Genomic DNA, 25,409 nt, shown 5'->3' with positions numbered 1-25,409 from the left:
CCGTCTTTTGATACTGTAGGTCTCTGAGTCCTGGAACTAGATTCATTAGCTGAAATTCAGGTTTTTTTTCCAGTCCTTTGTTGTAGTTTGGAGAGGAGAGAGTCCCGGGTCAGCTCACCCTGCCATTTTGCTCCACCCACCTCCTATGAGAGGAAAATTTTATTCTAACTCATTCTTAGAACTGCACGTTAATATTTTTCATTCTTATTCCTTTAATTACTTTAATCCAAGCTATGAAATGCTGGAAGTTTTCTTCATCAGTCAAAACAAGAGTTGAGCTTTTCTCCGATGCCATCCTATGTGAATCACTAATTAAATTTTATCTAGAACTTATAATGCACTGTTATAGGAGATATATATATGAGTTCAATTATGGTCTCCACTGTATGTAACTGTAACCTCAGTTATCGTCAGTATGTTAAGCAATATAAGATGCAGTCCTCATTTCCACACACCCTCAATCTAACAAAAAAGTGGACTAGTGTTTGCAAAATTCATTCATTCAACAAGTATTTATTTAGCACTTACTATATGCAGGAAGAAATTTAAAACTACAAGACAATACATAGTATGTGACAAAAATCACTATGTAGTTTCACTCTTATTAATTCAAAGATGGTTGAGTTAGAAAATAATGTATTATAACTACCAAAGTACCAGACTCACTGCTATGCTCATCTGATAATATACAATGAAAAACCATCTCCTCATTCTGTATGAACCAGTCAGTCATTCAGTTATTTCCATATTTTCTTGATTCAATTAAATTTTGTTGAATACAGGGCTCTGTGTTAAATTCTGGGGATACAGCCAAGAACAAGACAGTCACAGTTCCCACCTTCACGGTGCTTACAGTCTTCAAATGATATGTGAATATAAACCATTAAAATACAAATACCAGAATGTGCCCATACAAATAATGCATCTCTTCAAAATATCCACCATGAAATTTCATATTGGGAAAACTTACCTCTTTTGAGATTTTTTTCAGAGCAAATTATGCTTAGCCAAAAACAACACCGTCCAATTAAATTCCACAGCATGGCATCCAGACTTGCACATTAATTAGGCAAGTAACGAATTTCAGTAACTCAACTCCCCTAAAAAGTAGCTCATTCCCTCAAAGCTGAAACTGAACATCTGATTGGATGGTAGGCCTGCATGCTCATTCAGGGCCTAGTTTCCTTCTGTCTTGTCCACTCTTCAACCTCTAGGGTGTTAGATGGGGAAAAAAGAACACAGAAGATCGTGGGAAGTTTTCATGGTTCAGGTCTGGAAGATTGTATGCTACTGCTGATCGCATTCTTCTCAACAGATGCGGTCAGGTGACCACAACTAGCTGCAAGGGAGGCTGGGAAATGTAGTCTAAGGTTGAGCCTAGAGGAAGGAGGAAATTGGTTTCAGTGTGCACATAATATTTCTCTGCCACGACTTGCTTCTGGATGCATTTATAGCTGTTAGCAGAAAAAAAACAAACCTGTCTTCACAGAATAAATGTTTGTCCCATACAAGGCTATTAAAAACTACGTCACAACCTCTTTAAGCTCTTTCTTAATTCAATATTTTTTAAAAACTCCTTATTTTGAGATAATTTACATTTACAGAAGAATTGCAAAATCAGTACAGAGTACCTATTGCACACCCTGCACTCAGCTTCTCCTAATGTTTAAATCTTACATAACCATAACACACATAAAAATTTAAAAATCAACACTGGCACAATGCTATTGTAGAGTTCACTGTATTTTTCACTTCATCATAGTTTTCACTAATGTCTTTGTTCTGTTCTAGGTAATTCCAAAGCCTTTTAACTGACACACACACACAGGGTCCATTCTTTCTTTAAGTTTTCTTATCTCTAAAGTGAAGACACACACACACAGGGTCCATTCTTTCTTTAAGTTTTCTTATCCCTAAAGTGAAAGACGTTTCTCCATCCTCATAGGTAATCGTTGTTCAAATATGATCAGCTTTCCAAAAGTGAAATCCAAAATAGACTGTAAAAATTATCAGGAGTTTGGCAGTCACCCTGGGAAAGTTACTAGCTCATCGTAACGGTGGTGAGAATGATGAGTAATGGAGTTTTATTGAATCCTCATTACGTCTACCAAGTGCTTTTCACGCAATAGTTCTCTTAATCCTTGTAGCAGCTGTATGAGGAAGATAGTATTTTAACCATTTTTTCCTAGTGAGGAAACCAAGGCTCCAAGAGGTGATATAATTGATCAGTCCCAAGCTAGTGAAGAAAGAACCTGGACTTAACTCCAGTCATTTCTAATCACCAAATTTCATTGCCTATGATGTAACAGAATCTAAGAACTCACATTCTTTTCTTTCTGCCATAAATAGGAATCCCTTTAGAAGACTGTTAGCATTGTCAGAAGGAAAAATGCCACTTCCTGGATCTGGACCTTTATACTGGCTGTTTAGCCCTTCCCACCAGATAAATATTACCTCTTCAGAGAGGCCATCCATGACTATCATATATAAAATAACTTCCTGCTTTATCTCTCTTCATATTACTGATCACAACCATAAAAGCTGGCATATTTATTTTTCGTAATTTGTCTTCCCAACCAAAGAGCAATCCCATGTGTGGCTAGTTAAGTATATTTCCAGCACTGGGAAATGGAACTGGCACATAATAAGTATTCAGTTTGTTGAATGAATAAATAAATGAACAAATTTTATTTTATAAGACAAGAATAAAGACAGTAAAATGAAAATAAAAAAGATCTCACATTTAGCAAAGACCTACATCATCTTAATTAATCCCCACAATACACTTTTGAGTGCAATTTTATTATTCCCATTTGATTTAGAGAATGGTAAGGACTGAACTGTATCCCCCCAAAGTGACTGTATTTGGAGATAAGGCCTTTGAGGATTTAATGAAAGTTAAATGAGGTCATAGGGATGGAGTCCTAATCCAATAGAACTGGCGCCCTTATAAGAAGAGGAAGAGACACCAAAGCTCAGTCCCTTTCACCACTCATGCACAGAGGAAAGGCCATGTGAGGACACAGAGGGAAGATGGCCATCTGTAAGCCAGAAAGAGTCTTAACAGAAACCAAATTTGCCAGCACCTTCTTCTTAGACTTCAGGTCTCCAGAACTGTGCAAAAATAAATTTCTGCTGTTTAATCCACCCAGTCTGTAATACTGTTATGGCCATCCAAGCTGAGTAAGACAGATGAGAAAAACAAACTCAAGAAGGTTTGGTGATGACAGGCCCTCCAGGATCAGTTCAACTGACCCCATCTTATCAACAGAATAATTAAGAAAATGTCTTTCAGAAAAGTTGCAAAGTCCCATAGCCAGAGCATGCACAGAAGAACTCTTGACCTGAAATGACTGCGGAACCAAAGATTCTCCTCCCCACACAACCAAAGAACTGGGCCGTGACGGGAACTTAAAAGTCGGACTCTCATCAGAAGTGAGGGGTCCGTGTCATTCAGGAAGATCTGGTGTTATAATTCCTTCCCCACCTCATCATAAATGTTTAGAACCGTATCACAAATGCTTGAAGCCCACCAATCAGAACCTGTCCTGCCAGCATTTCCATGTGCCAGCCTGTTCTCCCTGACCTCTTAAATTTCACCTTCAATCCTGAATCGGGGGGACAGGTCTGAGGGCACATGCCCCCATCTCCCTGCAGATCAATCTCGCAGAATAAAGCTTACATCTTTTCCTAAAAGCTGATGTCATAACTAATTGGTTTGTTTATGCACATCAGGCAGGAGAACCCTATTTTTGTGTAGTAACAGTTTAGTAATCTGATCAAGATTCAAAAACCAGTAAATTGCAGAGGATGAATTTGAAAATCAATTACGTAAAATTCTGAAGCCCAAGACACTTCCATTAAATTAAATCTCCCAGCTAATATCAGTGAATGGAGGTGTTAACATTTCAATAAAAGAGATGGAAAAGAGCTTCTTTTCACAATTAAGTTAAATCAACAGAAGACCGGAGCAGAAAACAAGAAGAGGATGCAAGAAGTGACTGAAAATGATGAGGGAGAAGAGTACAGTCAAAGGCATTTCTGGCGTGGGGGTATATCGAAGCATTGATCAGAAGTACCTGTTATGAGGAACATTCAGTTATAGGTGTTGGAGGAAAAAACCATGAGGTTATTTTAGTGTTGTGCCTTTATTCCTCATAATCCAGCATTTACCCAGGATGACATACTCTCCTCTCTGCCTGTTGTCAGAAGCCAGCGAGCAAGCAAACTGGTTGGAAGAGCAAGAGCTGTGATTCTGAACCTTGGGCTTTCTGGGCTCAGCATTTCTAACCTTCAGTCTTATTTTCTGCCCTTGCTTCTTGCCGATCTTTGCAAATCTGAATTCCTCCTGGTAGCCTAGTTTTGAGACCTAATTCCTTGGCATTCCACCTGTAACATTCTCTGCCCAGACCTGAAGGTTAAGCCTTGTGCTTCCAGCAATAGCATTCCCTTGTGTCTGCCAGTGGGGTGGGCCAGGCTCCCTGCATGAGTACCATCTGAAATTCATTTTAGGATAAATCTATTCCATTAGTGCAATTATTCTCAAAATGTGGTCCTTGGACTAGCAACATCAGCATCACCTGGGAACTTGTTAGAAATGCAATTCTCAGGGTCCACATCCAAGCCCTGCTGAATCAGAAATTCTGGGCGATAGAGCACAGCGATCTGTGTTTTAACAAGCCCCCTCGGTGATTCTGATGCACGTTCAAGTTTGACATGACGGAATTAGTGTCTTGTGTCTTCTCATTCCTTATGATGCCTGTTGGTCCTGTTGGTACAATGGATTAAGACTGAGAGGACTTAGTGTTTGGCAGGTCATCAACTTAGCTGGTTGCATGACCCTGGGTCCTTGCTCAGCCTCTGTGCTTTTCTATTTTCTAATTTTATAAAATACACCAAAGAGCTATAATCTAGCTCTCATTTTTTCTGTGTTTGCTGATGAGTAACTAATGGAGGGTTGTGCTATCCCATGTTAATCTTAACTGCCTGACTAATGCTTAGCAATGGCTTTTGTCCTAAGGTTGTCCTTGTAATTGCTGAGCTTCTTCTCATGCTTTGGATTTAAACAGCAATATTCCAGCATGTTTGTATTCCATAAATCATTGGGGCATGGATTGGAATGCTATATACTCATCTATTTGTAATTAAACTTAATATGGATTTAACCATTAGTTAAATCTCATGCTTCAGGATTAGCTACAATTGAAGAAGGCATGACCTTTATTGTAACACGGAAGGGCTTTCTCTTAGAGTATTTGAGGTCAAGGAATGGGAGAGGACTTTCCTGTAATATTCAAATATTCCTCAAAGGAAGGTTAAGTAAAAAACTAAAACTTTCTAAGCCAAAGTCCTTCAAGAAATTAATTTGGGTACAAACCATGATATGAAGATGGTGGCCACAGAAAAGATCAATCCTGCAAAAAGAACTGATCATGCATATTCTGATTTTTCAGGAACAAAGCCTTGAAAGTGTCACATAGAAACCACTCTTTGGAAGTTGTTTTTTGCACCAGAGCAGAAATTAAGGAGATGAATGAAAGGGGGAAAATAATGCAGATGAGTGCTTTCGTTTGGCTTTCCCCAAGGGCAGATCTTGAGCAAGAATTTTGTGCAAGTACTTTATTTGAGACTTGATGCCAGAAAATACTGGTAGGGGAGTTGGGAATTGAGACAGGGAAGGGAAGGAAAGCAACACAGTGTCTATTCTCAAGGAAGTTATCACTATCAGCAATTACAGTGTTGGGTCCAGGCTCTGTGGCTTATCAATGTGGTCCCTTGAAAACACATATCATCTCTTTGTGCATCACCTGTTTCTTCTAAGAAATGGAGATGAAAATGCTTGCCATATGGGATGATGCTATTACTATTGATAATACATAACTACCATGTACTTAACATGGATCCCATGCCAGCCTCGATGCTAATGTCTCCCAAATCCTAGAAAGTAGGTAAATGTTCTTTGCATTTTATTGAGAGGTCACATAGACTACATAATTTTAAAAACATAAAGGAATTTTGTAAATTGTAAAACAATATTAAAGAGAGCTTTGTATAGCTTTTCATGAACCAGCAGAAAGCCCGTACTTTACTTAGAACCTTGTAACTCATTAGCTGTGAGGCCTCAACCAGATCACTTTGCCTCTTTCAATCTGTCTCCTTTGAAAAAACAGATTACACAAGATGTTAACGTTAGGGGAAGCTGGATGAAGGGTGCACAGGACCTCCCTGTACATGTCTTTGCAACTTCTTATAAATCTACACCTATTTGAAAATAAAAGTTAAAAAAACAAGAGTCCATAATGTTATGGATTGAATTGTCCCCCCAAAGTTCACAACCCCACTGTGACTGTATTTGGTACAATCCATATATGTGACCTGAGAATTCTACTCATGGGTAGAAATACAATAGAAATACGAGCTTATGTGAACCCAAAAATGCAAACTAAAATAAAAGTTTCATAGCAGGGCAATTCATGACAGTCAAAAATTGCACACAACTCAAGTGACCATAAACTATAGAATTGAGTAAATTGTTATCCATGTATTGGAATATTATACACTGATGAAAGTGAATGATCTACAAGAATACATAACAAGAATGAATTTCACTGACATGATATTAAGTAGGCAAGGCAAAAGAGAATGGTATAATTCCACTTATAAAAAGTTCCAAAACAGGCAAAACTTATCTATGCTGTTAGAAGTCATGATAAAGGGGAGGCATAGTGCCAGGAAGGGAGCGTGAGGTGGGTTTCTAGGATGCTAGTAATTTTCTATTTCATATTCTGAGTGTAGGTTATATGGTGTGCTCACTTTTGTACACTCATTGAGCTATTAAATTATGATCTGTGTACTTTTCTGCATGGACATTGTAATTTTTTTTAAGTTTACCCAACAAAAGAGTTGAGTGAATGAATTCAAAGGTTTCTTCTGGCTCTAAAATCCTGAGCCTGAGATGAAGCTCAGACACCTCCCCATCACTATTGAGATGAGGCTGATGGCAGGATTGGAAACTTGACTAAACTAGGTGGATAGACTGGCTCTGTTCAGTTCTGCCCCATGGAGATGTCTCTTTGCCTAGCACAGTTCATTTCACCCTCACTGGGAGCCAGAACAGAAATTTACAGAAAGGAGTGCACAATAGCCATATTTTTGATGCTCTGAGACAATGCAATTTCTGGAACTTCCACAGGGTGGCAAGGATGCTATTTCTTGACTGTCTTTGCAGCCTTTTTCCCTTTTCCCCAGCAATCTCTTTCACAAGGTGCAGGTTTTCCTATCAGTAGCTATTATAAAAATTGGAGAATACAATTTTACATGCTATAATATTTCTAATGAATACTCCATAGTTCAATTAACTTAGGGGATTAATCTGCAGCTTGAGAACACTAAACAAAATAGAAAAAAAAAATCAATGGATCAGACACTAGAATTTCTGAAACATTAGAAAACCATCACAGGAAATGGCCAAGAGAAGGAATAACAGAAAAATGGGTTGCAGGGTGATGGAATAAAGTCATGTTGTGGTTAATGTGGTACTGGCCACCTCCCCTTTACAAAATTCCCTGGTCATCTGATAAGCACAGAAAGCATTTAGATCCACACTAGTCAGAAAGTGGTAGGCTGTTTGCAATAAAAATGGTTGCAATTATTTCCTTCCAGGTAGCCACATCCTTACGCAGTGTGATTTTGCAACAATTCCCATCAATGGTGGGAGCTATTTCTCTGCCTGTTGAATTGTAGCTTGGTCTTATGGCCTGATTTAATAGAAAGCAGTATAAATGATTCTCTTCTAGTTCTGAACTCAAGAACTCAAAAGTCCTTGGACATTTCCACTTTCTTGGGCCCCTGTCTATGTCATGTGAACAAGTTTGAGCTCGTAACCTGCTAGAAAATGAGAGGCTACATGGATTAATCATTCCCATTGTCCCAGTCAGCCAGCTACTAGCCCTTAGCCTACCCACCAGCTGACCAAAGATACACAAGCAAGAATTGCCAAGATCAGCTGAACCTTGCCCAGGTAGACAGAACCACCCACATGATTCATACAGTTGTTGGCAGTAATAAATGATAATTTTTTAAGCCACTAAGTTTCAGTGATTTCTTATGAAACAATGGCTACAGCCATGTCAGAAATCTCAACTCCACCTACTTACTTTCTGCTAACCTTCCTTTCTGATGCAGCTTCACTATGTGGTAAGAGCCTTAGCCTGGAAGTTAAAAACTTTGGATTCAAGTTCTTGTAATGTCATAAAAATGAAAGATTTAGAAAAATCACCTTTGCAGTACTGTATGTATGTATATGTATATGTGTGCGTGTGTGTGTATTTGTGGATATTTTAATCTTGTAATGGCCGCACAGTTGACTTGTTGGTTCTAAATAGTGAATTTGGTCTGGGTACTACCAGACGGATGAGGTGACTGGGAGGTTCTACTTGACTGGGAGCTCCTTAAACGCAGAAACTGCAACTTATAAAGAATGGACAGTGTCTTAGGTTGGGATTTCTCAGAGGCAGACCCTGGGGCAAAGACTCAAGTGCAAGTAGTTTATTTGGGAAGTGACCCAGGATCCCTTAGGGAATAGAGAAGTGACACGGAAAAGGGAAGGCAGCCATAGGGTGCATTTTCAAATAGGTTATCACTGTGGACAATTAGATTTTTATCCTGCTGGGGAAATCTGGAAAACAGTTCAGAATACGCACCTTAAATTTATCCCACCCCAAGGGTAAGGAGCTGGGGTATTTATCCCACCAACCTACATCTCTCACTGGTTCCAAGTTGATCCTGAAGGGAGTTTATTTCCCAGTACTTCCAGCCACGTGCATGGCCCGAGAAAGCTCTCGTAAATAGAGAAAGCACTCAGGCAAAGGGCGTGGGTGGACAGTGGGAAGTGGAGCTGTGAATGGTAAGGATCAAGGGGAAATAGCACAGCACCAACAGCATCTGCCATCAAGATTGTGTCTTCCACCTGGGATATGCTAGGCATGTAATTAATCTTTGCATAAGTCTATTCCTGACCTAAACATTTTCCTCTTTCAGAAACGAATTGATTTTTTTCCAACCTTCAATATACAAAATAGGTCCCATTTTCACTCCCTGGAGACAGTTTGAGGGTTAGCTCCTCCATGGAATATTCCTTGTGCAATCTTGTCTGCCTTTCCCACATACAAATAAATAGAGACGTAGGTAGGTACATACATAAAAACAAACAGACAACAAGCAAGAGTGCACTCTACTTTCTTCAATGATTCTCTACATTTTACATTTTACAATATCTGAATTTATCATGTGGATGCATAATTACATTTAAAGCGTTCTCTTTCCTGCTGCTTTTTTATTTGCTTCTGTATTTTTGTAATTTCTGCATGGTGCCTGGCACATCTCAGGGTGTGAATGCTGACTGCCTAACCAATGAATGCACCAGTGGGTACTCACCAAATGCTAGTAGAAAATCTGAATCATAACTCACATATACCCTGTGACTGCTAAATGTCTCCGTGAAGGCAAAGATCCTGCTTGTATTGTTCACTTTTGCATCCTTATACCAAGCAAATGCCTGCAACAAATTAGAAACTCAATAAATAACTAAGTGAAAGAAAAAATAATTTTGAAAATGTAGAAATTCTAGTGAGAATTTCAAAACAACAGGAAAAATTTACTTAGAATTTTTGGACATAGTAGCTAATTTGCATTTTGGATGGGTTCTGTACAATTCATAAATTATCTACGCCCAATTATGAATTGAATTTGAGAAAAAGTTTTGCTAAACATCATGTTCATATATCATTGTTATCAAAAAATCACAGTGGGCTTCTAAATACAATAAAATGAGATAGGTGAACAAATATTTGTGGTCATAGACAAAAACTTCATAGCTGATTGTTTATTAGTAAGTTGCAACTTATTTTGAATGGTATGGTGTTTCAAGGCTATTGTATAATAAGTAAGTTTTGCAAAGTAGTAACTCCAGAATCTGATTTTTCACAACTGCACTCTTCAGAGTTCAGCTTCATACCTAAGCCTCTTTCAATAAGGAGGTACACTGACTGAGCTAGGAAATGTAGAGGTTATTCTCAACTACCAGTTTTTGGTGAGTTGCTTTTGAAGGGATTCAAGGCATTTTGAGAGTATTATCAAAGACGCAGCTCAGAAAAAAGGAAAAACTATATAGGACCAGAGACAGTTGTGTTCACACCAGTGTCAGAGTTCATTGTATAAATGTCTTAATTTGTCATCGTGAGATGGATCGAGAAATACTGAACACCTCAAAAGAAAGATCTATTGTGATGTGACAATTTTCTTGAGAGCTACATACCGTGAGAAAGCTGCTGTCATCCAAGTTATTCCAAGACAGTTTTGTATTCCTGCTGTGGCTGTGAATGATGGCTTAATATAAGGTGTGTGGAGGAGAAAAAAGGCAGAAATTCTTGCTCAGAATCAGGGCTTTTGTGTGCCTAACAACAGCCATAAAGAACAACTGCATCTTCAAATAACACTTAAACTAACTTAGGGCACTTCAGCATTCATGTTCACTTGAGTATTAGTGGATGAGATGAATTAGATTATCTCAAATTGTAGCATCCTATGGAAAATCAAAGGCATTCTCACAAGGATCCTTTATGGTTTGTCTGCCATCATGAAACTGTCCCTTACCTGACTTAATAAACTTTAAAACTTCTGGATAAGGAAAACACTTGAAACAAAAAACCCCAATTTTGTCCATGAACTGCTGTTTTCTCTAACAGGAAATGACGTTTCAGAATTGATGCTGGGTATAAAAATGTTTTGTGTTATTTTTTATTTTTTGCTTTATTGGAAATTTTCTACTAAAGTAAAATTCAAGGCAGAAATCAATGATAATTCCATCCTGAAGTCAGTGTTAGTATTTTTATTTTTCTCCTACAACTTTCAGTCTTAATCCATGGGCATATTCAAAAGGTTACAATTTTATACTATCATCCTATAGTGGATTTTGTAGTCTACACATTTGCTTAATTTTATACTGCGGCTTTTCTCCCCCATTTTCCTACAGTTGTTTTTTTGTTTTTGTTTGTGTTTTCAATCCCTCCCACCCATTCCCATCTACTCCACCCACCCCGTCACATTGCTAATGTAATAAATATTACCATCTTGGTGTGTATCATTTCAGATGATTTTTTCTAGTCATACAACCTGTGGTAGGCAAGATTCTAAAATGATCCTCAGTGAACCACACCCTTATATAATTCCCACTCCTTGAGCATGGGTGGGACCTGTGAATATGATGTGATATCACATTTGTGATTCCATTACAAGGCCAGTTGAAGGGATTTTGCTGACATAAGTATAGTCCTTGACTAGTTGACTTCGAGTTAAGCAAAAAGGAGATTATCCTGTGTGGGCCTGACCTAATGATTAAAGTCTTTAAAAGAGCTACTGAGCCCTTTCTGAAAGGAGGGAAATTCTCCTGCTGGCTTTGAAGAAATAAATTGCCATGTTGTGAAAGGACCACATGGCTAGCTTCTGAGGGTGCCCTTTAGTAGCTGAGAGAAACCTCTAGCTAATAGCCAGGAAAAAAAATAAGGTCGTCAGTCCAACAGTTGCAAGGAACTAAATTCTAATAACAACCTGAAGAAGCTTAGGAGAGGACCTTAGCTGAACCTAGCTGACACTGTGATTTCCACTTTGTAAGAAGCTGAGCAAAGAACACAGTAATGCCGTGCCCAGATTTATGACCTAGAGAAACTGAGATAATAAAAGGGTGTTGTTTTAACTGCTAAATTTGTGATAATTTTGTTTTGGCATCAATAGAAAACTAATACACAATCCTTTACACACATATAGAGAACGGGAACATTGCTGTTGTTTGTAATAGGATGTTAAAATGGAACTCTGTAGCAGACAAATCCACAATTATAGTCAGAGATTTCAATACCCCTCTATCAATAATGATGGAACAAGTAGGTGCAATAAGGAAATTGAATATTCAAACAGCAGTCAACAATCTTAACCTAATTAAACACTCTACTCAACAACAGCAGAATGCATAGCCTTTTCAAGGGCACATGGAACATATCAAAACAGATCATATACGGCTCGTAAAATAAGTCTAAATGCATTTAAAAGAATCAAACTCACACAAAGTATTTTCTTTTATGAATATGAAATTAAATTATAAATTAATAACAGGAAGACTCCGAAAAATCCCTCAAACATTCAGAAACTAAATAACACATTTCTAAGTAATCCCATAGGTTAGAGGAGAATTTTAAAAGGAAATTATAAAGTATTTTGAACTACATAAAAATGAAAAGCAAAATATCAAAATCTGTGTAATGCTACTAATACAGTAATTAAGCGTAAATTTATAGAAATTCCTATATTAGAAAAAATGAAGGATCTCAAATGAATGACAACTTCTACATAAAAAAATTAGAGCAAAGAAGAGCAAAAAGAGAGGCAAATTAAGCAGGAGAAAGAGAATGATAATGATAAAAGCATAAATAAATGAAATAAAAACAGATAAATCAATGAAACTAAAAGCTAGTTCTTTAAAACCACCAATAAGAGTGATGAACCTAGCCACACTGATGAGGAAAGAAAGAAGAAAGGCATAATTTACGAAGCCAAGAAAAAGAGCAGTGATATTACAGTTTCTATATATAATAAAAAGATATAAAGGGAATATTATGAAAAATGTTATGCCAGTAAGTTAAACAACTTAGAATAAACAGAAAAAATTCTTAAAAGAAATAAACTACCAAAATTCAGTAAAGAAATAGATGACCTGAACAGCCTTCTATCTATTATTGAAACGAAATTTAAACCTAAAAATTTTCCCAACTAGAACACTTCAATCCTAGATGGCTCTACACTAGTGAATTCTTACACACACAAGAAGAAATTATACCACTTCTGCAGAAACTTCCAGAAAACTGGAGAGGAAGAATACGTCAAAAGTCATTCTATGAAAAAACAAATTAGTCTATGAGGTCAGCATGCCCCTGATACCAAAACCAGAATGAGATATTATAAGAAATAAAGAAAACTATAGACCAATATTTCTCATAAACATAGATGCAAAAATAATAAATAAAATTTTAAGAAATTGAATCCAACAATATGTGAAAAGGATAAGACAGCATGATCAAACGACATTTATACCAAAAATGCAAGATTAGTTTAATATTCAAAAACTAATCAATTTAACTCACCATATAAAAAAACTCAAAAAGAAAACAAAACATACTATTATTTCAGTAGTCAGAAACATTTGACAAAATAAGTAAGCTAATAACTCTCAGAAAACTAGGAATAGAAGACTTTTTCAACTTGATAAAGGATAGCTACAAAAAGCTCCAGAGCTCACAATGATGAAAGACAAAATGTGTTCTTCTGACTAAGATCATTAATGTGAAAAGGATGTCCATTTTCATGACTTGTATTCAACATTGTAGTGGAGATCCTAGCCAGTGGAATAAGGCAGTAAAAAATTAAAAGGAGCTCAGTGACATCAGCAACATGCCAGACTAGGAGGTCCCAATGTTTCTCTCCCTGACAAACACAATAAAAACAATGAATAAACAACTATATCTGTTTGAAAATAGCTCTGGGAAAGCTCTAGACTACAATGAAGCAGCAGAAACTCTGCTAGCACAAAAACTAAGGATGGTCACATAGAAGAGCATAGGAAGCATTTTACCTACACTACCTCAGCCCCTAATCCGGGGCAGCTTGGAGCCAAGAGGGATCTCCCTGGTGGGATTTAACCCTGCAGAGGAAAAAGAGCAAGAGGGCCTCAGCAATCCTATCACCATCATGGACATCTTCAGCCTTTGCTACTAAGGATCCCCCAGAGTCTTCTCTGATGCTGAATCCAACTGACATAGCTGCCCAGAGTCCAAGCCCCCACTAATTTGTCTCCTCCCCAGGGCTGGAGCTATTGCTCCACAGAGACCTGCCCCCAGAGACTGAATTATGGTTGTGTCCCACTCTCCATGATCAGGATGCCGTAGTGCCCTGCTGTCTACAAGACTGAAACTGCCACTATGCTGCACACTGCCTGCTGGGTCCAAAGTCATGGCTTTGACCGCCCCCATCACCGGGGTCATGCTGCCACTGCTCAGTGCCCTGCCCTCTGAGGCCTGAATCACAGCTACAGCCTGCCATTCCTGGGGCTGCACTGCCACTGTGCCCTGTCCTTGGGGCCACAACACTGGGCCAGGACTGGCGCAGGCTACTGCTGCACCCTGTCATCCCTGGACCCACATCACTGCTGCATCTACCATCCCCACCCAGCCCCAGGCCTGAGTCACTGTGGCAAGCCCCAGAGACCTAGACTCCAGCTCCTTGGGTGATCTGCACATGCCTGTCCCTTAGACACTGGCACCACCACAGCAACAATTACATGCTGACTGATTAGACAAATGAACAAATTCCTAGAAACATACAATTTACCAAGACTGAATCATGAAGAAATAGAAAATCTGAAGAAACTAATTATGGATAAGGAGATTGAATGAGTAATAAAAAAAAAACCTCCCAACAGACAGAAGCACAGGACCAGATGGCTTCACTGGTGAACTCTACCAAATATTTAAAGAATAATTAAAACCAATCTTTCTCAAACTCTTCCAAAAAACTGAAGAGGAAAGAACACTTCCAAAGTTATGTTACAAGGCCAGCACTGTCCAGATACCATAGCCAGACAAGGACATTTTGAGAAAAGAAAATTACAGGCCAATATCTCTGATGAATATAAATGCAAAAGTCCTCCACAAAATACCAATAAACTGAATTCACTAGCACATTAAAAGGATCACACACCATGATCAAGTGAGATTTATCCCTGGGATGCAAGGACAATTTAATGTCTGCAAATCAAAAATTGAGACACATTACATTAACAGAATGAAGAATCAAAATCTTATGATCATCACAATAGGCAGAGAAAAAGCATTTAACAAAATACAACATCCTTTCATGAGAAAGAAACTTAATAAATTAGGCATAGAAGGAACGTTCTTTGACATAATAAAGGTGACATATCAGAAGATCACAGCTAAAATCATACTAATAGTGAAAAGCTAGCATCTTTTTCTCTAAGATCAGGAACAAGACAAAGGATGCCCACTCTCGCCACTTCTATTCAATATAGTACTGGAAGCATCAGCCGGTGTAAATAGTCAAGAAAAAGAAATAAAAGGCATCCAAATTGGAAAGGAAAAAGAAAAATTTTCTTTGTTTGCAGATGACATAATCTTATATAAAGAAAACACTAAAGATTCTACCAAAAAAGACTGTTAAAACCAATAAATGAATTCAGTAAAGCTGTAGGATACAAAATCAACACGCAAAAGTCAGTTATGTTTCTACACACTGTGGAAATTAACAAAAGAAACTTGAACTAAATGGAGCTGGGAAGGTCTATAGGGGGAGCTCTCACGCTGTATCATACATCATCAATTACACGAAACAGGAAGAGAGGTAAGTTTGCATCTTGGACAGGAGATAAAACTACTTTACTACTGAAGGAAGATTTTTTCCCCCACCTGGCAATAGCCAAGCCAAGGAGAAATGCCACAGATCAGCCACTGAGAAGCTATTGCTGCCCTGAAATGTTACTTTCCCCTAATGGACTTTCTTTACAATAGCCCCTCCCTACTCCCCTTTTTCTCTGTTAAAACAGCTCTCTCTCTATTAAAACACCCTCTATGTAGGTCACCACCACACCATGGCTTGATGAGGGGTGCATAGGTCCGCACCCAGGATCCAAACCAGCACACCCCAGGCCACCAAAGCAGAGCATGCAAACTTAACCACTTGGCCACAGGGCCAGCCCCCCACATTCTTTTGTACTTGACTATCCAGTGTTCCTAGCACTATTTATTGAAGAGACTTTCCTTTCACCATTACGTGTTCTTGGCATCCTTGTCAAAAATCAGTTGACTGTATACGTGTGGGTTTATTTTTGGGCTCTTTCTTCTATTTTATTAGTTTATGTGTCTTTTTATGCCAGTACCATACTGTTTTGATGACTATAGCTTTGCAATATAGTGTGAAATCAGGAAACATGATGCCTTCAGCTTCGTTCTTCTTTCTCAAGATTGTTTGGGCTATTCAGAGTCTTTTATGGTTCCATACAAATTTTAGAATTGTCTTTTCCATTTCTGCGAAAAATGCCATAGGAATTTTGATGGAGAGTGCATTGAATCTGTAGATCACGTTGTGTACCACGGACAGTTTAACAATATTAATTCTTCCAATGAAAAAACATGGAATATATTTCTATTTATTTGCATCTTCTTTGATTTCTTTCATTAATGTCTTATAGTTTTCAGCGAACAGGTATTTCAACTTCTTGCTCAAATTTATTCCTAAGTAGTTTATTGTTTTTGATGCTGCTGTAAATGGGAACGCTTTTTTAATTTCTCTTTCAGGTAGTTTGTTATCAGTGTTGTCAACTTAAAAAGCAAATTCAAGCCAGCCCTATTGGCCTAGTGGTTAAAGTTCGGTGTGCCATGCTTAGGCAGCCTGGGTTTGGTTCCCAGGGGCAGAACCACACCACTGGTCTGTCAGTAGCCATGCTGTGTCAGTGGCCCACATAGAAGAACTAGAACAAGCTATAACTAGGATATACACAACTATGCACTGGGGCTTAGGGAGAAAAAGAAACGAGGAAGATTGGCAAGAGATGTTAGCTCAGGGCCAATATCTTCACACACAAAAAAACCAAACAAATGCAAAGGAATGTAACTAGACCCCTTTCTTACACCAGTCACAAAAACTCAAAATGGATTAAGAACTTAAATGTAAGACTTGAAACTGAAAAGCCTCTAGAAGGAAACATAGAGAAAAAGCTCCCTGACACTAATCTTGGCAAAGATGTTTTGCATATGACACCAAAATCACAAATAACAAAAACAAAGATAAACAAGTGGGACTACACTAAACAAAAGCTTCCGCACAGCACAGGAAACAACCAACAAAACCAAAAGACAACCTAGGGAATAGCAGAAAATGTTTGTGAACCAAATATCTGATAAGAGCTTAATATCTAAAATATATAAGGAACTCATACAGCTCAATAGCAACAAAACAAACACACCAATTGAAAACTGGGCTGAGAAACTGAATAGGCTTTTTTCCAAAGATGACATACCAATGGCCAATAGGTACATGAAAAGGTGCTCAACATCACTAAGTATCAGAGAAATACAAATCAAAACCACAATGAGATATTACTTTACACCTGTTATTATCAAAAAGATAAGAAATAACAAATTTTGGCAAGAATGTCGAAAAAAGTGAACCCTTGTACACTGTTGGTGGGAATGTAAATTGGTCTAGACATTACAGAAAACAGTATGGAGGCTCCTCAAAATATTAAAAATATAACTACCATATGATCCAGCAATCCCACCTTCTGGAAATATATATCCAAAGGAAATGAAATCAGTATCTTGAAGAGATATCTGCACCCCCATGTTCATTGCAGCATTACTCACAATAGCCAAGAAATGGAAATAACCTAAGTGTCCCTTGACAGATGAATATATTATACATATATGTATGTATACACATATATATGCAATCCCTATTCAAATCTATATATATAAATATTTTTTGCTGTTAGTGCTATCAAGTTGATCCAACCGCTAGCAACCCTGTGTACAGCAGAGTGGAACCTTGCCTGGTTCTTTTTGTGCCAGCCTCTCACCTTCTGGTGATGCATCACACAATGCTCTGCTGCTATTCACAGGGTTTTCATGGCCAATTTTTCCAGAGGTGAGTGGCCAGGTCCTTCTTCTAGTCTGTCTTAGTCTAGAAGTTCTGCTGGAATCTGTCCACCATGAGTGACCCCGCTGGTATTTGAAAAATACCAGTGGTGCAGCTTTCAGCATCACAGTAACATGCAGCCGCCACGGTATGACAACTGACAGACTGATGGTGTGGTTCCCTGACTGGGAAACAAACTTGGGCCATGGCAGTCAGTGTGCCAAATCTAACCACTAGACCACCACTCTATAAATATAATGCAATATTATTCTGCCTTAAAAAAGAAGGAAATCCTATCATTTGTGATGGATGAACTTGGAGGACAAGTGAAATAAGCCAGACCCAGGAAGACAAATACTGCCTGATCTCACTTAAATGTACAATTTCAAAAAGTTGAACTCAAAGAAGCATAGACTAGAAGGGTGGTTGCCAGGGGCTGAGGGTGGGAGAAATGCAGAGATGTTGGTCAAAGGATACAAGGTTTCAATTATGCAGGATGAATAAGTTCTGAAGATCTAATACACAGCATGATGACTATGGTTAATAATACTGCATTGTATATTTGAAATTTGCTAAGAAAACAGATCTTAAGTATTCTCACTACAAAAAGAATGCTAACTATGTGATCACAACGTGTATGTATATCAAGACATCATGTTGTAGACCTTAAATATATACAATTTTTATTTATCAATCATACCTCAATAAAGCTGGAGGAAAAAAGAGAACAATGAACAACTGCATGCCAACAGAATGGATAACTTGGATGAAACAGACACATTCTAGAAGCACTCAACCTACCGAAAGTAAATCATGAAGAAATTGAAAATATGAACAGATCTATAACTAGTAAGGAGACTGGATCAGTATCAAAAACCTCCCAACAAGCAAAAGCCCAGGACCTGGTGGCTTCACTGGCAAATTCTACAAAATATTTAAGTAAGAATTAACACCAATCCTCCTCAAACTCTTACAAAAAATTGAAGAGGAAAGAATACTTCTGAACTCATTCTCTGAGGTCAGCATTATCCTGATACCAAAGTCAGACAAACATGCTACAAAAAAAACTAAAGACCAATATCCCTTATGAATATTGATGCAAAAAACTCAACAAAATAGTAGCAAACTGAATTCAACAATACATTAAAAGGACTGTACACCCAGACAAAGTGGGATTTATTACTAGAATGCAAGGATGGTTCAAGATACAAAAATTAATCAGTGTACTATACCACACTAATAGAATGTAGGGGAAAAAATCCTCACATGATCATCTCAGTTAATGTAAAAAAAGAATGACAAAATTCAATACCCTTTCATGATAAAAATATTCAACAAACTAAAAATATAAAGAAATTGCCGCATCTTAATAAAGGCCATATATTAAAAACCCACAGCTAACATCATACTTGAACATGAAAGACTGAAGCCCTTTCCTCTAAGATCAGGAAGAACAATGCCTGATTCTTCCACTTCTATTTAACATAGTACTGTGAGTTGTAGTTGAAGCAACTAGGTAAGAAAAACGCATCTAAATTAGAAAGGAAAAAGCAAAATTATCTCTTTTCTCACAAGACATGATGCTTGTGCAGAAAACTTAAAGATGCCACACACAGAAAAAACTATCAGCAGAGTTGCAGCATACAAAATCAACATACCAAAATCAGTTACATTTCTGTAAAAGAATGGTAAATGTGCAAAAAGGAAATTAAGAAAATAATTCCATTTACAATAGCTTAAAAAGAATAAAACACTTCAGAAGTAAACTCAACCAAGGAGACAAAATACCCATACGCTGAAAACTACAAAATGTTGCTGAAAGAAATTAAAGACACAAAAAAATGGAAAGACATCTAGTGTACACGGATTGGGGGACTTAATATTGTTAAGATGCCAATAACACCCAAAGAAAGCTATAGATTCAATACAACCCTTATTAAAATTCCAATGATACTTTTTTCAGAAATAGAAAAATCTATCCCAAATTCATAGTGAATCTCAAGGAACCTCGGCTAGCCAAAGCAATCTTTAAAGGAAGAACAAAGTTGGAGGTGGAACACTTCATGGTTTCAAAACTTACTACAAATCTACAGTAATCAAAACAGTGTGGTAGTGGCATAAAGACAGACATCTAGACCAAGGGAATAAAATAGAGACCCCAGAAATAAACCCTTGCATACAAGGTCAAATGATTTTTGACAAACATGCCAAGACCATTCAATGGGGAAAGAACCATCTTTTCAATAAATATTGCTGGGAAAACTGGATAGCCAAATGCAAAAGAATAAGGTTGGACCCTTACATAACACCATAGACAAAAATTAACTCAAAATGGATCAAATATCTATACATAAGAGCTAAAACTTGGGGCCAGCATGGTGGCAGAGTGGTTAAGTTTGCACACTCTGCTTCAGCGGCCGGGGGTTCACCAGTTCAGATTCTGGGTGTGGACCTATGCACCACTTATCAAGCCATGCTGTGATAGGTGTCCCCCTAATAAAGTAGAGGAAGATGGGCACAGATGTTAGCTCAGGGCTAATCTTCCTAAAAAAAAAAAAAAAAAAGCGCTAAAACTGTAAAACTCTTAGAATAACACATAGGGGGAAGGTTCATGACATGGGAGTTGGCAATGATTTCTTAGATAGGACACTAAAGCCAGGCAACAAAAAAAATAGACAAATTGAACTTCATCAAAATTAGAAAGTTGTCTGCATCAAATGAGGACACTATCAACAGGGTAAAAAGGCAATACACAGAATAGGACAAAATATTTGTAAATTCCGTATCTGAGGAGGCAGTAAGATCCAAAATATATAAAAAAATTCCTAGGATTCAAAAACAAACAAAACCAACCAACTCAATTCAAAAATAATCAAAGGACCTAGACATTTTTCCAAAGATATACAATGACCAACAAGCACATATAAAGATGCTCAATAACACTAATCACTAGGGAAAAGCATATCAAAACCACAATGAGGTAACACTTCTGTTCTAAAAATGTACCTAATATTTCTTTTTCTTTTTCTTATTTTTTGAGGAAGATTAGCCCTGAACTAACTACTGCCAATCCTCCTCTTTTTTGCTGAGGAAGACTGGCCCTGAGCTAACATCCATGCCCATCTTCCTCTACTTTATACATGGGATGCCTATCACAGCATGGCTTTTGCCAAGCGATGCCATGTCCACACAACAGATCCGAACCAGCGAACCCCGGGTTGCCAAGAAGCGGAACATGAGAACTTAACCGCTCCGCCACGAGGCCAACCCCCTGATGTTTATTTTAATCAAGTATGATAAGATACATAGACACGGAAATAATTATCACAAAGAAGTTTATACTCACAGATTTCTAGAGACAGGAATTATACTACGCCATTCAGGACCACATGGAGAAGCACTGAGGTGAGTCAGGAGGCAGAAGGAGGGGAGGGGAGAGCATGGCCCAGAGTCTTTATTGGGGTTTTCCTGGGAAGGAAAGGGTGAGGTGGCATAGATATGCTGAATAAGCTTAAGACTGAATAGTTTGAACGATTTCAGCAGGCTCAAGCCTATAGGGGTGGTCCACAGTTGTCCAGTACCTGGCCCTGGGGTGATTTGGAGCAGGAAGAATATTGGCTTGGTATGTGAGAGTTTTGCTAAAGGAGATGGTTGGAGATGTTGGCTCTAGATTAGCTGGTTTATATATCAAAGGTGTGCTCACAGGGGACTCATTTGCTATATCTAGGAATTAGTTAGCCCTAAGATGGACAGTCTCTCCAGGATCAGATGACAAATACGAAAGAACATGGAAAATATACTCAACACACTTTGCACCCATTAAGATAGCTATTATCCAAAAAACAGAAAACAAGTGCTGGTGAGGATGTACAAAAACGGGAACCCTTGTGCATTGCTGGTGGGACCGTAAAATGGTGCCGCTGCTATGGAAAGCAGTATGGAGTTCCTTAACAAATTAAACACAGAATTAATGCAAGATTCAGGAATTCCACTTCTGGGTATACATAGAAAAGAACTGAAAACAGAGACTCAAACAGACATTTATACACCCACATTAGTAGCAGCATTATTCATGATAGCCAAAAGATGAGGACGACCTGAACGCCCAATGACAGATGAATGGATCAACGAACATGGTAGATACATACAACACAGTGTTATTCAACCTTTAAAAGGAATAAAATTCTCTTCCTGCTACAACATGGATGACCTTGAAGACATCACGCTGAGTGAAATAAGCCACGCATAACAAGATAAATATTGTATAATTCCATTTATATGAAGTACTTAGAGTAGTCAAATTTATAGAGACAGAAAGTAGAATGATGGTCGCCAGGGGCTGGGGAAAGGGGAAAATGGGGAGTTATTGTTTAATTGGTACAGGGTTTCACTAGGGATGATGAAAAATTTCTGGGGATGGACAGTAGTGATGGGGCCACAACAATGTGAATGTACTTAATGCCACAGAACTGTGCACTTAAAAATGGTACCATTAACTTAAAGTTAGGAGGAGAGCATTGGAGTTTGATTGTCTTATGATATTTCATAAAGCAACCTTTAATAAGAACCTAGCTAAGAGAAAATACAGTATACATATATTTGGGGAGAAAAAAGTCATAATCCATCAATCTTTTCTCAATTAAAATAGAAACTTCATTCCCTAGTCCACTTTGATCTTTTCTATTCAATTATATTCTTCTTCTCCTTCTTCCTCTTCCATTTTCCACACAATCTATAGTTCAGCCTCTGCTGTGAGCACGCCAAGCAGCGAAAGGGAGATATTGACATTTCCATGGACTAAAAGGTTTGAAAATCTCCAAAAACTACACTAGCTTTTCTGTTGCAAAGGCACCCACAGAGAAAAATAGAGGAGCAGAGCAGGTAAGTATCATTCCATGGGGAGGGTTCGACTTCCAGAATTTACTAACCTAAAAGCAAAAGAACACGACCTACAGAAAAAGCTAGCCTGTAATCAGAACCCAGAAATCTCTGTAATGTCATTTCGATCACAGACTCTAGTCTTACAAGAAGGTGATTTTTCTCCCCATGAAGATTAACTTTGGTATTGGTCTGGTACTCCAGGTAAACAAAATCCACTTGTCTAGATTAATCAGTAAGGGATTTACTTATTAAAAGATATTGGTAGCTATCAAAATTAGTGGTTAGCTGAAGGAACAGACAAGATTGAGCTTTCAGAAGAAAGCACAAATCATCCCGCAGAATAGACTAGATTAAAAAAAAAATCAGGGCGGGCTCCGCGGCCGAGTGGTTAAGTTCACGTGCTCCACTGCCACGGCCCAGGGTTCGGATCCTGGGCGCGGACATGGCACTGCTCATCAGGCCACGTTGAGGTGGCGTCCCACATCCCACAACTAGAAGGACGTGCAACTAAGATATACAACTGTGTACGGGGGGGTTTGGGGAGATAAAGCAGAGAAAAAAAAAAAGATTGGCAACAGTTGTTAGCCTAGGTGCCAATCTTTAAAAAAAAAAAAAATCAATGCCACTGTCACATTACACACTGAAGGCAAGAAACTTGACTTTTCTGCAACCATTTCTGCTACTTGTGATGGCTTTTTAAAAATATGTCAACTTGGTTAGGCCATAGATCCCAGTTATTTGATTAAACACTAATCTAGGTGTTGCTATGAAGGGATATGGGGGTTGTAATTAAAGTTCCTAATCAGTTGACTTTAAGCAAAAGAGATTATCTTAGATAACTTGAGTAGGCATTACCAAATCAGTTAGAAGACCTAAAAAGCTGGATGAGGCTTTCCTGAAAAAGTGAGGAGAAATTCTGCTTGCAGACAAATTTTGACATGTGCCCATGGAGCGCCATCTTGCTCATGATCTTGTCTTCCCTTCTGTTTGTCCTACAGATTTCAAACTTGCTCATTCAACTCACACAACTGTAGAAGCCAACTCCTTGTAACAAATATCTCTAGATAACTAAACAGCTACATGGATAGGTATAGATATAGAAACAGAACCACAGCATAGGGAATATCATCAACAATATTGAAATAATTTTGTATGATAACAGATGGTAACTTGTCTTATCAGAATGATCCTTTTCTAATGTAAACACAAATGTCAAATCACTATGTTGTATACCTGAAACTAATACAATTAATGTCAATTATACAAGATGCAAAAAAAAAAAAAAAATAGAATCCTGACTGCTACACCACTCTAAGAATCTGAGTTTGAAACCACTACCATCCCCCAAATCCAGAGGCTGCCTGTGAGCAAAACAGAATCCTACTCAAAACAATTTCCTCCTTTTCCCCACTTCCAAACTAACATCTCGCACAGGTATAGGTAAGCCAAACACCTACATTCTAGCTACAAGAGAAGCTAGGAACTCAGTTCTGATTGACTTTGGGAAGATAGGAACTCCTCACAAGGAAATTTTCCCAAACACAGAAAGGCTATTCAAAAGATAGAATGCAGTTGTAAATATAATTACTGCTCTCAAAATTTCTGGCTTCTCAAAACTTCTCAAAGGAAGAATTCACTCTGACATATTAATCCCAATTAGCACACTCAGATTTACATAATTGAGATCATACTGGCTTTTGTTACACAAACACATGTGATGATTATTTTTCCATTTTAATAATTGTAGGTCTGTTTATCAGTCAGGATGGTCTAGATTATTATTCTGCTGTAACAAATAACCCCAAGATCTCAGTGATTTAATATAACAAATATTCATTTTTTGTTCATAGTACAAGCTTATGTGGTTGGGCAGGGGGATTTTTCATTGTAGTCAGGAACCCAAGATGATGGATACTTTTCCTTGAAACATACTCCCATAATTGCTACGGCAGGAAAATGAAACATGGCATATTGTGCATTCTACCTTAAAACTTCTGCAAGAGGTGACACAGGTACTTCTGCTCACAATTTCTCAACCAAATGTAGGCCACACTAAATTTTGGAGGTTTTGCTAAGTATAATCTTAATATGCTTTTAAAAGAAGCAGAATATTTGTTAACCTTCTTGGCTATTCAAGTTTTCAACACCTGTAAAAGAATGTGTTTACTTCATGTTTAAAAGCTTACTTGGGGATGATTAAAAGAACTTATCAATTCTAAGTTTCCAATTTACATGACAGCCAGATCAAGTAAAGAACTAGAGCATGACAATTCCATGATGAACCCTAGTAGAGATGTGATGTAAGGATATGATGTGTAGCCTTTCCATCTGGGCATAGAGAGATTTCTGGGGCACTGATGGGATTTCTAGGATGAGAAAGAAGAAGGAAGATGAAGAGGTTAAAAGCACCTGTCTGTTTGTGCTCTCCTTCCTAGGGTAGAACACAGGTCCTCAAGGTTGGAAGTAGGGAAAGGAACCCACTAAATACAACAACTCCTAAAGTTTTATAGGAGAACATGATAACATCAGGAGAAGAATTAATGGACCCCTTTCCTAGGTGCAGCCTTAAGAGGGGAGGGCACTTCTCCAGAAGAAGCCCCATGTACTCCACGATGTCTTATCAAACGTGCATTGGAAAAATAGCATTTGCAACAGGGTAAATCTGAAGATCTTCTGTTTCCTCATGGTCTTCAGGAGGGATTTAGAAAACCCAGAAATTCCCTGTGCCTCAGAGAGAGGCAATAGCCTGAGTTGGTGATAAAGAAGCCAGA

This window comes from Equus asinus, chromosome 15, assembly GCF_041296235.1.
Source record: "Equus asinus isolate D_3611 breed Donkey chromosome 15, EquAss-T2T_v2, whole genome shotgun sequence".
Taxonomy (NCBI): domain Eukaryota; kingdom Metazoa; phylum Chordata; class Mammalia; order Perissodactyla; family Equidae; genus Equus; species Equus asinus.
The sequence above is the reverse complement of the archived record's forward strand: the minus strand, read 5'-3'. Positions refer to the sequence as shown.